General features: G+C 43.2%; 1 protein-coding gene across 2 annotated transcripts in view; it reads right to left on the bottom strand.

The window, feature by feature from the left end:
• septin2 (septin 2) overlaps positions 1 to 8,791 on the bottom strand; it is an 85,405-nt gene extending 76,614 nt beyond the window's left edge. Inside the window, exon 1 of one of the 2 annotated variants that reach the window (XM_043701736.2) lies at positions 8,663 to 8,791. The gene's annotated coding sequence lies outside the window, so the exon portion shown is untranslated. The remainder of the gene's footprint in view (positions 1 to 8,662) is intronic. The other variant, XM_043701737.2, reaches the window with a different exon arrangement.
• Between the last annotated feature and the right edge of the window lie 6,902 nt (positions 8,792 to 15,693).

Below are 15,693 nucleotides of genomic sequence, written 5' to 3'. Positions count from 1 at the left end.
TCATACAAGATGGAATAAGATGAAAGCAAGAAATGATCTTGGATCAGGAAATGTAGATTCTGTTTGGATGAAGGCAAAAAATAACAGAGCAGATGGCACTACCCTAACGGTGGCAAAACGATGGATTTACCAGGACATTGCCTGGTATGGGGGATTTTAGCTATGAAGATTGGATAGACTGGGTTTGTTTCACTGTAAAGTTGAGTAGGTGACCTGATAAAGTTTATAAGATTGCGAATGGCATGGTTAGAGTGGAAGTTATGTGTTTTTTTTCCCGGGGCAGAGGAGTCAATTGCTCAGGGTTACAGTTTCAAAGTGCAGGTGGGGATGGGCTGGGGGGGTGAAAGAAATGGGTGAGGCAAGTTTCTTTTTTACACAAAAAAAAGTAGAGAGTGCCTGCAAAGTGCTGCCAGAGATGGTGGTGGAACAGACACTATAGCAGCATTCAATAAGCACCTGGACGAATACCAGAATAGGAAGGGAAGAGAGGGATTCTGTAAGAGAAGAAGGGCACATGGTCAGAGGGCCTGTTCCTGTTCTGTATTATTCTTTGATATGGCAACATAAATCAGGAGAGAATGAGCACGTATTAAAAAAGGCACAATATGAACTCATGCATGACTTTAATCTACATGTCGATTGGGAAGGCCAAATTGGCAGAGATAGACACAAGGAAGAATACACAAAATACGTTCAGAACAATTTCCAAGAACAATGTGTTGTGAATCCCACCCCAATCAGGCGGTTCTGGACCTGGAAATGTGTCATGAGGCAGGTTTCATAAATGAGGAGTAAAAGATCCTCTATGAAGCAGTGACCATAACATAGTCAAATCATGTATTCCGTTTGAGGGGAGAAACTTGGGTCTTGAAACTACTGTGCTCAGCTTACAAAGGAATGAGGTCAGACCGAGCTGGAACAGACTGGGGAAAGGGGTTTAGCAACTAAAGTCATTAAAGAACAATGGCAGACATTCAAGAAAATACATTCATGGCTCACAACAAATCTATCTCAGTGAGGAAGGATTCTAGGAGCAGGACAACCAAACATGGCTAATTACTAAAGTTAAGAATTGAAAAAGTTCTAAAATCCGACAAACTATGATTAAGAACTTTCAAGTAGCATCAAGATAGACAGGATAAGTTTCTTTAAGCATGAAAAAATGAGAGACTAAAGTGAAAAAGGCAGGAGTTGAACAAATAATATTCAGCAATCTTTACAGTAGAAGACATTCCAAAAATAATCAAGTCATCTGGAAGAGCATAAGAGAGAAGAAACAAATACAACTATCACGATACAAAAAGTACTCAGAAAGTTACAAGCTGATGTTCCCTGGATCTATGGGATGCATTCTGGGATGTTAAAGAAAGCAGCGACAGAGTTAGTGAATGCATTGGTAGTGATCTTCCAAGAATTTTCCTGAGATTGCAGAAAATTGGCAATTTTCCAAGCCTCTGGCAATTCACGACATACTTTTAATTCAAAGAAATAAAAGGCAACAACAACAACAAAAAAAAAACAGAAAATTGTGGACCACTTAGTGTAACATCTGTTGATAAAATATTAGCCTATTATCAAGGATGTAAAGCAGAGAATAGAAAATCATAATATAATCAAGCAAAGCCAGCATGGCTTCATGATGGGAAAATCATTTCTGATAAACTACTTAATCATTTTTTGAAGAAGTAACAAACAGAATTCTGATAAAGAGGTAACAGATGTAATATATTTTGATTTTCAGAAGGCACTTTATTAAGGTACACATGCTGGACTCTTGTCTTATTAAGTAGCCTGTGGTTTTTACAGCACTATATTGTTATGTTCAGAGGATTGGCTACCTAATACAAAGGTATAAAAACGGAAATTAGTGGCTAAAGTGGATACAGATCCCTTGCAGGATGAGAAAGGTGAATTAATATTGGTTAATGCTGAAACAGCCGAGGCCTTGAGTGGGGTGGCACCGTGACTTATTGGTTAGCACTACTGCCTCACAGCACCAGGGACTCCGGTTCAATTCCAGCCTCTGGGTGACTGTCTGTGTGGAGTTTGTACATTCTCCCAATGTCTCTGTGTGGGTTTCCTCCAGGTGCTCTGATTTCCTCCACAAATCAGAAGATGTGTAGGTCAGGTGAATTGGCCACGCTAAATTGCCCAGAGTCTTCAGGGATGTGTAGGTTGGGGCATTAATCAGGGGAAATGTGAAGTAATAGGGTAGGGAAATGGGTCTGGGTGGGATACTCTTTGGAGGGTCATTGTGGACTTGTTGGACCAAATGGCCTGTTTCCGCACTGTCGGGATTCTATTCTATTCTAACTATTTTATTTCAGTCTTCACAGTGGAAGATATGTCGAACATGCCAAAAAAATGATGTTAAGGATACAATGGGAGGAGAGGACCTCAATTCAATTGTTACCACTAAACAGATAAGAGTTGAACAAACTAGAGGGTCTAAAGTCCCCTGGTCCTGATGAAATGCATCCCAGAGCGCCAAAAGAAATGGCGGAAGTTATAGTAGATCCATTAGTGGTAATTTACCAAAATTCAGACTTCGGGCAGATCCTGGCAGACTGGAACACAGCGAATGTCACGCCACTATTTTAAAAAGGGTGCAGGCAAAAAGCAGGTAACTATAAGCCAATTAGCTTAACATTTGTAGTCGGGAAAATGCTGGAGGCTTTCATTAACGAAGAAAGTGAGACATCAGGCAAACGCAGCATGGATTCAGGAAGCGAAGGTCACGTTTGACAAACTTACTGGAGTTCTTTGAGGATGTAACAAGCTGGTAGATGGAGGGGAACAAGTGGATGTTGTATACTTTGATTTCCAGAAGGTGTTCAATAAGGTGCCACATAAAAGACTCATCCATAGGATAAGAATGCATTGAGCTGGCAGGGAACATACTAGCATGAAAAGAGGTCTGCTTAGCCAATAGAAAGCAGAGAGTTGGGATAAATGGATGTTTCTTTGGTTGGAAATCAGTGGTGAGCAGTATACCACAAGGGTTGGTGTTTTGCCCACAACTGTTCATGACATGTATAAATGATTTGGAAGAAGAGACTAAGAGTAACATTTCCAAGTTTGCTGATGACACTAAATTGAGTGAAAAGGCAAACTGCGTAGAGGATGTGGAGGGTCTGCAGAGAGATTTAGATAGGTTAAGTGAGTGGACAAGGGTCTGGCAGATAGAATACAATGTTGGTAAATGTGACATATCCACTTTGGAAGTAAAAATAGGAGGTCAGTGTATTATTTAAATGCTGAAAGATTGCAGCATGCTGTTATGCAGAGGACTTGGGAGAACTCATACATGAATCACAAAGTTGATTTACAGGTGCAACAGGTAATCAGGAAGGCAAACAGAATATTGGTTTTCATTGCATAGATGAGGATTTTAGAGTTATGGGGATAATGCAGGTAGGAGGGACCGAGACGATGGATAAATCAGCCATGATCTTATTGAATGGCAAAGGAGGCTCAACAGGCCAAATGGCTTACTCCTGCTTCTGTTACTATGAAACTAATAGAAAACATTTGATTAAGAGGGTTTTTTTCATGACGGTAACCTGTAACTAACCAGTGAAGTGTCACAGGGATCAGTGCTGAGACCACAATTATTTATAAATATACACTGGTGACTTGCACAAAAAAAAACATGCTATTATCAGGCTTGTGGATGACAAAAATAAATGGAACGGCAAGTGGTGAGGATGACAAAAGTGCTGCACAGCAATGTACACAGGATAAGCAATTGGGCAAAATGTGGCTACCGAGGCCTTTTTCCAGAAGGATTTTGCTTGGAAAGGGCCACGTCGTACAATAAGAATGGTAACTGTGCAGTTTTTATAACTTCACCAACAGACCTATAACAATGCAGAAAATTAGATGACTGTTCTGCTAACTGGTTACCACTCCAAGTGGAAATTGAAAAATTTCAAACATTCCTTGACAATAGTCTACTGGAATCCAAGCAACATTTACAGTCTGATCAGCAAACATAAATAATTCAAACACATGATTGAACAAGAGTTGCAGAGTCAAAGTTGATGAGCGTGAACAGCTAACAAGACTGAATTTTTCCTTCTAAGTTCACTATCAAGCAGTCACTGACCTTCATACTTTTAAATGACATAATTAGGTATATCAAGGCAAATCTATAGAACTTCCCAAAAGGGTGATTTAGAATGGCAACACAACAACAGATTGAGAGAGATAGTTGAATGGGAGCCCAACAACTCTACTCCAAGACACTCACCACGATGCCTTAAAATGAAGGCATCTAAAACTACATGGATCGCTGTGCATTCAGCCCAACAATAACTTACATTAAAGGTGTTATGGAGTTAAGAAAACATCACAAGGTGCTTGTTCATAAAGTCACAAATTATCATAAAACAGAATGAAACTGAGCCACATAATGAAATATTAGGTCTGATGACCAGAATTTGGTTGAAGGAAACAAATTTTAACACGTGTCTTACAGGCGGAAAACAGGGTAGAGGTTGAGGAAGTAATTGCAGTACATGAGCCGATACAACCAATGGTACATCTATGTGATTGGTAATGCACAAGAGACCAGAGTCAGAGGATCACATTATGCAGGGTTGTGAATATGAGAGATCAGGACAGGTTAGTTTACAGTGATTAGAAAGCAAATATGAGGTTTTTTTTAAATTAAGATGTTGCTCAATTAGGCATCAATGTAGGTCAACTGTGAATTGATATATGAGCAATAGGGGTTTCTGCAAACTCAAGATAACAAGAACAGAATTTCGAAGCCAACTAGAAGGGCATTGGAATAGTCGAGTCTAAAGGTAACAAAGGCATGGATTCACGTCTGGAGACAGGAGTAAGATCCAGCAATATTATGGAGGTGGAAATAACCAGTCTTCGAACTCATACAAATGAGATTAAGTCAACTCAGGATCAAACGTGATACCATAAACTGTGCAGCTCAATCCAAGACAGTTGCCAGAAAGAGATGGAGTAGTCAAGGAACAGATTTGAGTAGATACCCCAATCCATGGCTTCATTCACAATACTTAACTCGAAATTTTTGCTTATTTGATATTCAATGCTGAATGCACAGTGTGATAACTTGGCAACAATGCAGGAGTTGACAGGAGTGGCTGTTGAGGTAGAGCTGGGGGTAATCAACATACATGTAAAAACTAATATCACATCTTTGCTGCACTTCACCTGGGTGCAACATTTAAATACAAATAAAATGAGAAGCCCTTGCTAAATTCTACCAAAGCAGCAACATGGGAACTATCCACCAACCTCTCTCTAAAATCAGGTATTCAACAAAAGCTTTGCTGAGAGTAGAATTATTGCTGAGATAGAGTCCATTTAAGGAAGTTCTGTACATGGCATTAAAGACACAAAGATAGTTGGTGGAATTGTGGTGTTGAGGAAGCATGGGAGCTACAGAAGGACTTGATCAAGCTAGCTGGGTGTGCAAGGAAGAACAAACATTTTCTAAATGGGAAAGGCTTTAGAAATCTGAAGCACAAAGGGACTTGGGAGTCCTAGTTTAGGATTCTCTTAAGGTTAACATGCAGGTTCAGTTGGCAGTTAGGAAGGCAAATTGCCATGTTAGCATTCACTTCAAGAGGGCTAGAATACAAGAAGAGAGATGTACTGAGGCTTATAAGGTTCTGGTCAACTACATTTGGAATACTGTGAGCAGTTTTGGGCTCCATGTCCAAGGATGGATGTGTGGGCATGGGTGGGGTGGGGTTCAGAGGATATTTACAAACATTATTCTTGGCATGAAGAGCTTGTCATACATGCAGCAGTTGAGGACTCTGGGTCTGTATGCAACTGAGTTCAGAAGGAGGAGGGGGATCTTATTGAAACTCACAGAATACTAAAAGAATATGACAAAGATATTTCCATTAAGAGAATAGAGGCGTGTGTGCACTGCCTCAGAGCAAAGGCATGGCCCTTTAGAATTAAGAGGAGGAGAATTTTTTCACAGGATGGTGAATCTGTGGAATTAATTGCTGCAGATGACAGTTACAGGCCAAGTCAGTGTATTTAACACAGAGATAGCTAGGCTCTTAGCAGGTATGGAGATCAAAAACCACGTACACAACGCAGGGGAATGAAATTGACAAACATGTCAGCCATGACTAAATAGCAGAATAGAGATGACCTGCCAAATGGTCCAATTACATTCCTGTAGAGATTCATACTGCAGGCCTTTCAACCAACTCATCCACACCGACTACAAGTCCCAATCTGACCTAGTCCCGTTTGCCAGCATTTGGCCCAAATCCCCCTCAACCCTTCCTATTCTCAGACCCATCTAGATGCCTTTTAGACGTTGTCATTGTACCAGCCACCACCACTTCCTCTTCCATACATGCATTACACCCCCTGCGTGAAAAAGTTACCCCTTAAGTCCTTTTTAAATCTTTCCCCTTAGATATCTGCCCTCTACTCTGGGACTCCCCTACCCTGGAAAAAGAGCTGATTATTCACCCCATCCACATCCCCAATTTGATATCTTATTGTCCTAACACATTGGGGATAATGGGTACCTAATATGGACTAGTGTTGCATATACCAACAATATCCTTTGGTTTGACTAGAGAAATAAGGCTTTTTAAAAAAAAAAGTCTGTTTATAACTGCCAAGATTTTGCAACATATAAAAGGGCAAGCAGGACAAAGATTTGGCCAACTTGCAGCATGCTTGATGACAGTGAGGAACACCACCCATGGACTAAACAGAGGAACACTACATTCCAACTTGTTCTATTGCTCTCACTGTAAAAACAGCGACAGTGAAACAAGCCTTGAACAAAAAAAAATCTCAGATCTTGGGTTGTTTTAAACACTTCATGTTGAGCTTCTCACTCCATAACACACATCCTTCCAAAAACATTCAACAAAATCTCACAGAATAATCACAGTAGTTAGAAAATAACTATGTACCAATGTAGCACTAATTGCAATGCGTCTGTGCACTGTTCAGACAAGTGTCTAACAGGGAAATGATCGTTAGATCAACTAGAGATTGTGTAACTATATTCACTGCATATTATATTTACAATATTCTAGTCTTAATTTGCCTTTCCAAACTCCAATCCTGCAAGCTCATCGTCCTCTCAACATATGGTGCTGGTGAAAAATGTAACATAAATCCCATTTTAAGTTCATACATTCAGTACTTCTGTCTGCGTTTCCAATGTACATATTCTGACACTGGTGACGTCATTACAGCAACTGAATTCTACACTCAACTCACCCCACCACATGCAGTATATGGCAACAGGTTTACATCGGCTGCCTCCATTAAGTGAAAAGGTGATCAGTGGAATACATACACAGTTGCCTCCACTCCAAGCAGAGAAACAGTGAAAGTAAACGATGAGATGCAAACTGTTCCCCAGGCTTCAGTAAACCAAATACCACTCAGGCACTGATGCACATGAGCCACAATACCAATGGAGAAACATGATTTTTTTTTCCCTATTCAAAACCAACAAGCTACACACGTCACAGTTATTTCCAAAAGAAAAAAAATTTCAAGGCAAACTTTTAAAATCAAGGGATAAAACAGAGAGATAGTGTATCAATACAAATAATTAGGATGCTTGGAACAAAAACAAAATTACCAGAAAAATTCAGCACATCTGCAGACTGAAGTTAACATTAAGTCCAGTGACACTTCATTAGTTCTGACATATATCACTGTCACTCGAACTGTTTGCTTCCTACAGATGCTGACAGACCTGCTGACCTTCTCCAACAGTTGCTGTTTTATTTTGTTTCAGCCAGCCAGCCAACATCAGCAAACCTGTGTCAATCTGAATACTTTGTTCAGTGCGCAGCACCACGGACTGCAAAAGCCAAAGAAAAATAAGACTCTCTTTGGACAGATACAACCACCTGGCGAAGGAGTCATAATTTGGAGATGCCGGTGTTGGACTGGGGGAGGACTAAGTTAAAGTCTAGAAGGTTTGTTTGGAAGCACTAGCTTTCAGAGCGCCGCTCCTTCATGAGGTGGTAGCGAAGTATAAGATTGTAAGACACAGAATTTTTGTGATAAATTCTGTATCCTCAAGTCTTACACTCCATAGCCACCTGATAGAGGAACAGCGCCCAAGGTTGTAAGCTACAGAATTTATAGCAAAAATTCTGTGTCTTACAATCTTATTTTCCACAATCACCTGATGAAGGGGCAACGCTTCGAAAGCTAGTGCTCCCAAATAAACCTGCTGGACTATAACCTGGTGTTGTGCGATTTTTAACCTTGACCAGACATTTCCCCTCAGCTGCATCACACGATACGGTTTCAGCAAATATAGAGAATGCATTAGATTTAAAACCAGACTGGCCGAGGATGGAACAGTGCAGACAGCACGGAGTGCCTCACAGGAGCGAAAAGTCAGCAGTCAAAACGGGAAATGCCGCGAACCAGACTGATCAGCAAACCCGGCAATCTGCAGTCCCAGCACTGAGGGTGATCACCGGGGGGGGGGGTCAGGGAAGGAGGGGGATAGGCCTCACCCTTTCAGTCACCTTCCCCACAGCCCCGATCGCTCCATCTCAACCACCCCCACACACACCAACCCGAGCCTTGTCAGGCGGTTTAAAAACAAAACTGCCCGCTCCGGCAGCTCTCAGGGCCGGGGGGGATCTCGGTAACTCACTCTGTGCGGCTCTCGGAGGCGGTGTCTCTGTCCGTCAGGCTCGAGGCTCGAGGCCCGCTCCGTCTCAGTCTCAGTCTCAGTCTCTCTAACTGACCGCTCCCGCCTCGGACGACGCCGATGATCTCGTGAGAACAAACCAAATCGCGCGCCGCGCCGCGCCGCGCCCCACCCCGCGGGAGGGGCGTCTCCGAAGACACAGACACACCCACCAGAGGGGGCGCGCTTAAAGGGCCAGGTCCACCCCGCCAAGGGCGGGCGCGCTTACACAGCAAGGCCCATCCCGCCAGGGGGCGTGCCTAAAAGGCTATTTTCTTCCCCCCACACCAGAGGGATGTGCTTAAAGGAGCAGGCATACCCCAAGAGGCGGCGTGCTTCAAGGGCTAGGCTCTCCCACCAGGGGAGCATGCTTAAAGGGCCAGGCTCTCCCACCAGGGGAGCATGCTTAAAGGGCCAGGCTCTCCCACCAGGGGAGCATGCTTAAAGGGCCAGGCTCTCCCCCCAGGGGAGCATGCTTAAAGGGCCAGGCTCTCCCCCCAGGGGAGCATGCTTAAAGGGCCAGGCTCTCCCCCCAGGGGAACATGCTTAAAGGGCCAGGCTCTCCCCCCAGGGGAACATGCTTAAAGGGCCAGGCTCTCCCACCAGAGCATAAACTTAAAGGGCCAGGCTCTCCCACCAGGGCGTGTGCTTAAAGGGCCAGGCTCTCCCACCAGGGCGTGTGCTTAAAGGGGCAGGCTATCCCACCAGGGTGTGTGCTTAAAGGGCCAGGCTCTCCCACCAGGGCGTGTGCTTAAAGGGCCAGGCTCTCCCACCAGGGCGTGTGCTTAAAGGGGCAGGCTATCCCACCAGGGTGTGTGCTTAAAGGGCCAGGCTCTCCCACCGGGGGCATGCTAAAAGGGCCAGGCTCTCCCACTAGGGGGCATGCTTAAAAGGCCAGGCTCTCCCACCAGGGCGTGTGCTATCAGGGGCATGCTCAAAGAGGCAGGTACACCCCAAGAGGCAGCATGCTTAAAGGGGGAGGTTATCCCACCAGAAGGCATACTTAAAGTGCCAGGCTGTCCCACCAGGGAGTGTTCTTAAAGGTCCAGGCCCTCCCACCAAGGGATTTGGTTAAAGTGGCAGGGTCTCCCACCAGGGCCATGTTCTCACACCAAGGAGGCATGTTGAAAGAAGCAGACAAATCCATCGGCATAACAAAAACAGAAGCAGCTGGAAAAGCTCAGCAGGTCTGGCAGCATCTGTGGAGAGAAATCAGTTAACAGTTTGGGTCAAGTGATTTTTTTTTAAACTATACACCAAGGGGATTTTTTTAAAGGGTCAGGTGCATCCACCAGGGGCTTGTTTGCAAGGGCAGGCACTTCCAATGGCATTGTTAAAGGGACAGACACATTAATCAGGGCCATGTTTATATCAGCAGACACATACTACGAGGTTGTTTAAAGTGCCAGGCACATTCTCCATAGTGTGTGTGTTTGTTTGTGTGTAAAGGGGCAGGCAATCCATTCTGGTGTCTGTTAAGTGGCAAGCTTACGCACCAGTTAAGTTGTTTAAACAGGTTGACACATCAACCACTGGCTGTTTTTAAAGGGGCAGGCACGTCTATGATAGGGAGTGACTGAAGAGGTAAAACACTCTCCATTGGTGTTTTAAATGATCAGGCCTGCCTGTCAAAGGGCATATTTAAAGGAACAAGCATGTGCATCATGGGATGTGTTCAAAGGGGCAGCACCATCTACCATAAGGTGCATTTAAAGGGGCAGTCACTTACACCAAGAGGCATATTAAGGCACAGGCACATGCAACAGGGGATAGATTTAAAGGAGCAGGCATATCCATGATGTAGTGGATTTAAATCAGCTGGCACATCCATCATGGGCACTTTAAAAAGTGCAGACATGTGTTTAAAAGGGCAGGCATATTCACCAGGGAGAGGGTTTAAAGACACAGTCACGTCCACCAGAGAGTCTTTAAAGGGGAAGGCACATTCACTGTGAGACATGTTTAAAGAGGCAGGCACAATCATCAGTGAGAGAATGTTTAAAGGAGCACCTACATCCACCACAGGGTATGTTTAAAGGGCAGGCATGTACACCATGGGGTATGTTTAAAGGGACAGACACATTCACCACAGGGTGTGTCTGAAAGGGTAAGCATATTTATACAATGCACATATAAAGGGGCAGGAACATTAATAGGTGCATGGTTAAAGGGGCAAGACCATCACTGCTGTGGGAGTGTTTAAAGGAGTAACCATATCCACCAGTGTGTATGATTCGTGCTTAAAGGAGCAGGCACATCTACTATGAGGCCATTTAAAGGAGCAAGCACATACAACATAGGGTGTGTGTAAAGGAGCAGGCATGTTCACTCACACTGGTATATTTTTAAAGGGGCAGGCACATTCACAATATTGAATTTTTAAAGGGGCAGGCACTCACACACCACTGGGCACATATAAGAAGCAAGCACTTTCACTCCGGAGTCTGTTTTTAGGGCAAGTACATTTACCACATGGACTGTTTAAAGTGGCAGGCAGATATACTATGAGGTGTGCTTAAAGGGGTAGGCACATCTTCCATGGGACATTCTGAATGATCCAGCATGTCTGCCATCGGGTGTATTTGAAGGAACAAATATGTGCACCATGGGCTGTGTTCAAAAGGCAGTGACATTCACCATAAAGTGCATTTAAAAGGGCAGGTATTACCACCATGAAGCATCTTAAGGAGCAGGCATGCACAACATAGGGTACGGAAAAGGAGGATTAAGCACCTTCAGCAAGTGGCGCATTAAATGGGCAGATACATTCACAAAAGGTGGGTGTAAGGTGGCAGCAGTATTCACATGGAGCGTGTTTAAAGGGACAGGCACATCTACTATGGGACATGTTTAAAATCCTATGCACATCTACCATGGAGTGTATTTAAAGTGACAGACATTTCTACCACGAACTACCAAGGAGCAGGCACACACACCGTAGGGCATGTATAAAGGGAGCAAGCACGTCCATTCCAAGGTGCAGGCATATTCAGCATGTGGCATGTTTAAAAGACTAATCAATGCATCATGGGGCATGTTTGAAGGGGAAAGCAAATCCACTTTAATCTTCTAGGGGTTGAGAGCAGGCTGATGCAATATAGAAGGTCATAAAGTCATGGAGTCACAAAGATGTACAGCACGGAAACTGACCTTTCGGTCCAACTCATTCATGTCGACCAGATATCCTAACCTTATCTAGTCCTACTTGCCAGCATCTGTCTCATACCCCTCCGAGCCATTCCTATTTGCAGTAATTATACCAGTCTCCGCCACTTCCTCTGGCAGCTCATTTCATACACGCACCACCCTCTGCGTGAAAATGTTAACCTTAGGAATCTTTTATATCTCTCCCCTCTCACCCTAAACCTATGCCCTCTAGTTTTGGATTCCCCCCAACCCAGGGAAAAGACTTTGGCAATTAACCCTATCCATGTGCTTCAAGATTTTATAAACCTCTACAAGGTCACCCTTCAGCCTCCGACTCTCCAGGGAAAACAACCCCAGCCTGTTCAGTCTCTCCCTATTGCTCAAATCCTCCAATCCTGGCAACATCTTTGTAAGTCTTTTCTGAACCCTTTCAAGTTTCACAACATCTTTCCGATAGGAGGGAGACCAGAATTGCACGCAATATTCCAACAGTGGCCTAACCAATGTCCTGTACCACCACAATATGACCTTCTAACTCCTGTACTCAATACTCTGACCAAAAAAGGAAAGCATACCAAACATCTTCTTCACTACCCTATCTGCCTGTGAGTTGACTTTCAAGGAGCTATGAACCTGCACTCCAAGGTCTCTTTGTTCAGCACCACTCCCTCGGACTTTCCCATTAAGTGTATAAGTCCTGCAAAGATTAGCTTTCCCAAAATGGAACACCTCGCGTTTATTGAAATTAAACTCTGTCTGCCACTCCTCGGCTCAGTGGTCCATCTTATCAAGATCCCGTTGTAATCGGAGGTAACCTTCTTCACTAAACACCACACCTCCAATTTTGGCGTCATCTGCAAATTTACTAACTATACCACCTATGCTCACACCCAAATCATTTATATGAATGATGAAAAGTAGTGGACCCAGCACCGACCCTTGTGGCACTCCACTGGTCACAGGCCTCCAGTCTGAAAAACAACCTCTACCACCACCCTCTGTCTTCTACCTTTGAGCCAGTTCTGTATCCAAAAGGTTGGTCCTCCCTTTATTCCATGAGATCAACCTTGTTAACCAGTCTCCCATGGGGAACCTTGTCGAACACTTTATTGAAGTCCATATAGATTACGTCTACCGCTCTGCCCTCATCAATCCTCTTTGTTACTTCCTCAAAAAACTCAATCAAGTTTGTGAAACATGTTTTCCCATACTCAAAGCCAAGTTGACTATCCCTCATCAGTCAGGCAGGCACATCCACCTTGCAGCATGTTTCACAAAGTCGGCACATCCACCATGGGATGTGTTTAGAGGTACACATACATAATAAGATACAGAATAAACAGAAAATGCAGCAGAGGTTCAGCAGGTCTGTGGGGAAAAGTAGAGTTTATGTTTTGAGCCTAGTATGGTTCTTCTACAGAACAAATGATGTTCTATGTTTAAAAGAGTCAGGGACCTTTGACATGTACAAAGGAATCTGTACATCTCTCTATGTGTTTGTGTATAATGTATGTGTTTAAAGGGGAAGGCAGATCCCTCTTGTAGCCTGTTCATAGGTGCAGGCACAACAGTCACAGTGTATTTAAAGGGGCAGGCAATTCTTGTAGGGCACATTTAAAGGGAAGGCACATCCTTCCTGAAGGGTGTTTAAGTGGGCATGCACAGTCCCATGGTGTGTTTAACTGGACAGAAATCTGAATATGTATCTAAAAAAGGGATTTACAGAATCCACACACTCATGTAAACCCTCTCTCTCATACGCTCACACATATGCACCCCCCACACTCATTACCACACATGTACCCTCTCACAGACTTAATACTCCTTGATACTCACATACATACACACTCTCTCACAGACACTCCTATTTACCCAAACACGCACGCAGACCCTCTTTCATACACAAGCTCTCTCTCACACGCTCACACATGCTCCCCCCCACACTCTCACATGCACCCTCTCGCAGACATATACTCATTTACACTCATACACATACACACACTCTCTCACAGAAACTCACATGACCCCCCCCCCCCCCCCACACCCCCCACAGACACACACACACACACCCCTAGGTTTGAGGGGTGAATTTGTACTTGCAGAATTATATTTTGTTTTGCTCAAAAACTGCATGAATCCATGTAAGATTCTGTAAATCCCTGTTTTTGATTAGAATCAATCTGAACATTGGGACACAGACAGCCTCACACAGGACACCTCACACCTTCAATGCATTATCTGAGCTAACATGGCACCTATTGTTAAAGTTCACTTGAGAATGTAACTTTAAAAAGTTTACATATGTACATATGAAAGAACTGAAACCAACATGGTCATTCTAAAAGATGAGAGACTTAACAAACAATCCAGGTCTTTTTCAATATATCAGTTCAGTTGCATCACTGCAAACTTCGGCTATAAATTCTGTGTCTTATGATTTTATACTCCACAACCACCTGATGAAGGAGCAGTGCTCCGAAAGCTAGTGCTTCCAATTAAACCTGTTGGACTATAACCTGGTGTTGTGTGATTTTTAACTTTGTACACTTCAGTCCAACACCAGCACCTCCAAATCATGTCCTTCAACACAGAAATGGAACATAAAATGGGTGAGGTTTTCACTTATTGTGAAATGGGTGATGTCGTATGTACTATTTGGCATCACTCCACATTGAAAACAAGTGGTCCAGCCAACCACAGTAAAATATCATCTGGTATCCTGCCAGAGGCACGTAAATGAAGTGATTAACAAGTCAAACTGTGACGACATACATGACAAGACAAACAGCAGTGAACGTACAGGTTACTCTGACAATATAATTAAAAACATCAATGTCATTCAACTGTCTGAAGTGTTTGTAATAGTTCAAAATATGTCATAGAAAAGTGGTGAAGATTGGCGAAAGAGCAAATGCCAATATATTAACCCTCCAGATTCTTAAAAAAAAGCCACAGATAAGGGAAGCCATGATGAAATATTTAAGTGTAAAGCTACTGCTCTACTGCTCAGGCAAATGAAATCCTCCCAGGAAGACAATGTGGCCTACAGAATCCAGAAGAGCCTCGGATGTAGTCTCTGTTGCTAGACAAATGCAAGAACAACATCAGGAGCATTTCAAACAATCGAAAAAGAGAGTGCGTTTAAGAAAATCAGCCAGTCTTGCAGCATCTGTGGAGAGAAATGGAGTTAATGTTTTCAGTCAGGTATGATTCCACTTCAGAGCAGAACAGAGCTGAAGAAGCATCACTGGACTGGAAATTTTAGCTCTGTTTTTCTCTCTACAGTTGCTACCTGGCCTTATCAGTTTCTCCAACATACTTGGATTTTTTTTTGTTTCAGACCTCCAGCATCCACGTTATTTTATTATGACAGGAATTCTTCATTGAATTCATTGGATTGACCAAAAAAATGTTTATTTTATTTTCTTTCATGGAATTTGGGCATTGCTAGCAAAGTCAATGTTTGTTGTTCATTCCTAATTGCCCTTTCTCCGAGTAGGCTACGTCAGCTGGCAGTTAAGAGTCAAGCACATCGCTCTGGGTCTGGAGTCACATATAGGTCAAATTGGCACATTTTCTTTCCTAATTAACATTACTGAATGAGATGGGTTGGTACAGCAATAAATGATGGTTTCTGAGATTAGCTTTCACTTGCAAATTTTTTTGAGAGCTTTATTGAATTTAAATTTGACTAGCTGCTATAGTCAGATTTCAATTGGTGTCCTCTGGACATTAGATGTGACCTCTGGATTATCAGTCCACTGACATTTTCACCATACCATCATAGATTCATACAGCATGAGAAAAGATCCATTGGTCAAACCAGTCCATATCAAATATAATCCCAA

Source organism: Chiloscyllium plagiosum, unplaced genomic scaffold, assembly GCF_037043375.1.
Source record: "Chiloscyllium plagiosum isolate Xiang-an unplaced genomic scaffold, Cpla_swu_hap1 HiC_scaffold_13, whole genome shotgun sequence".
NCBI classification, from domain to species: domain Eukaryota; kingdom Metazoa; phylum Chordata; class Chondrichthyes; order Orectolobiformes; family Hemiscylliidae; genus Chiloscyllium; species Chiloscyllium plagiosum.
The sequence above is the reverse complement of the archived record's forward strand: the minus strand, read 5'-3'. Positions and strand labels throughout refer to the sequence as shown.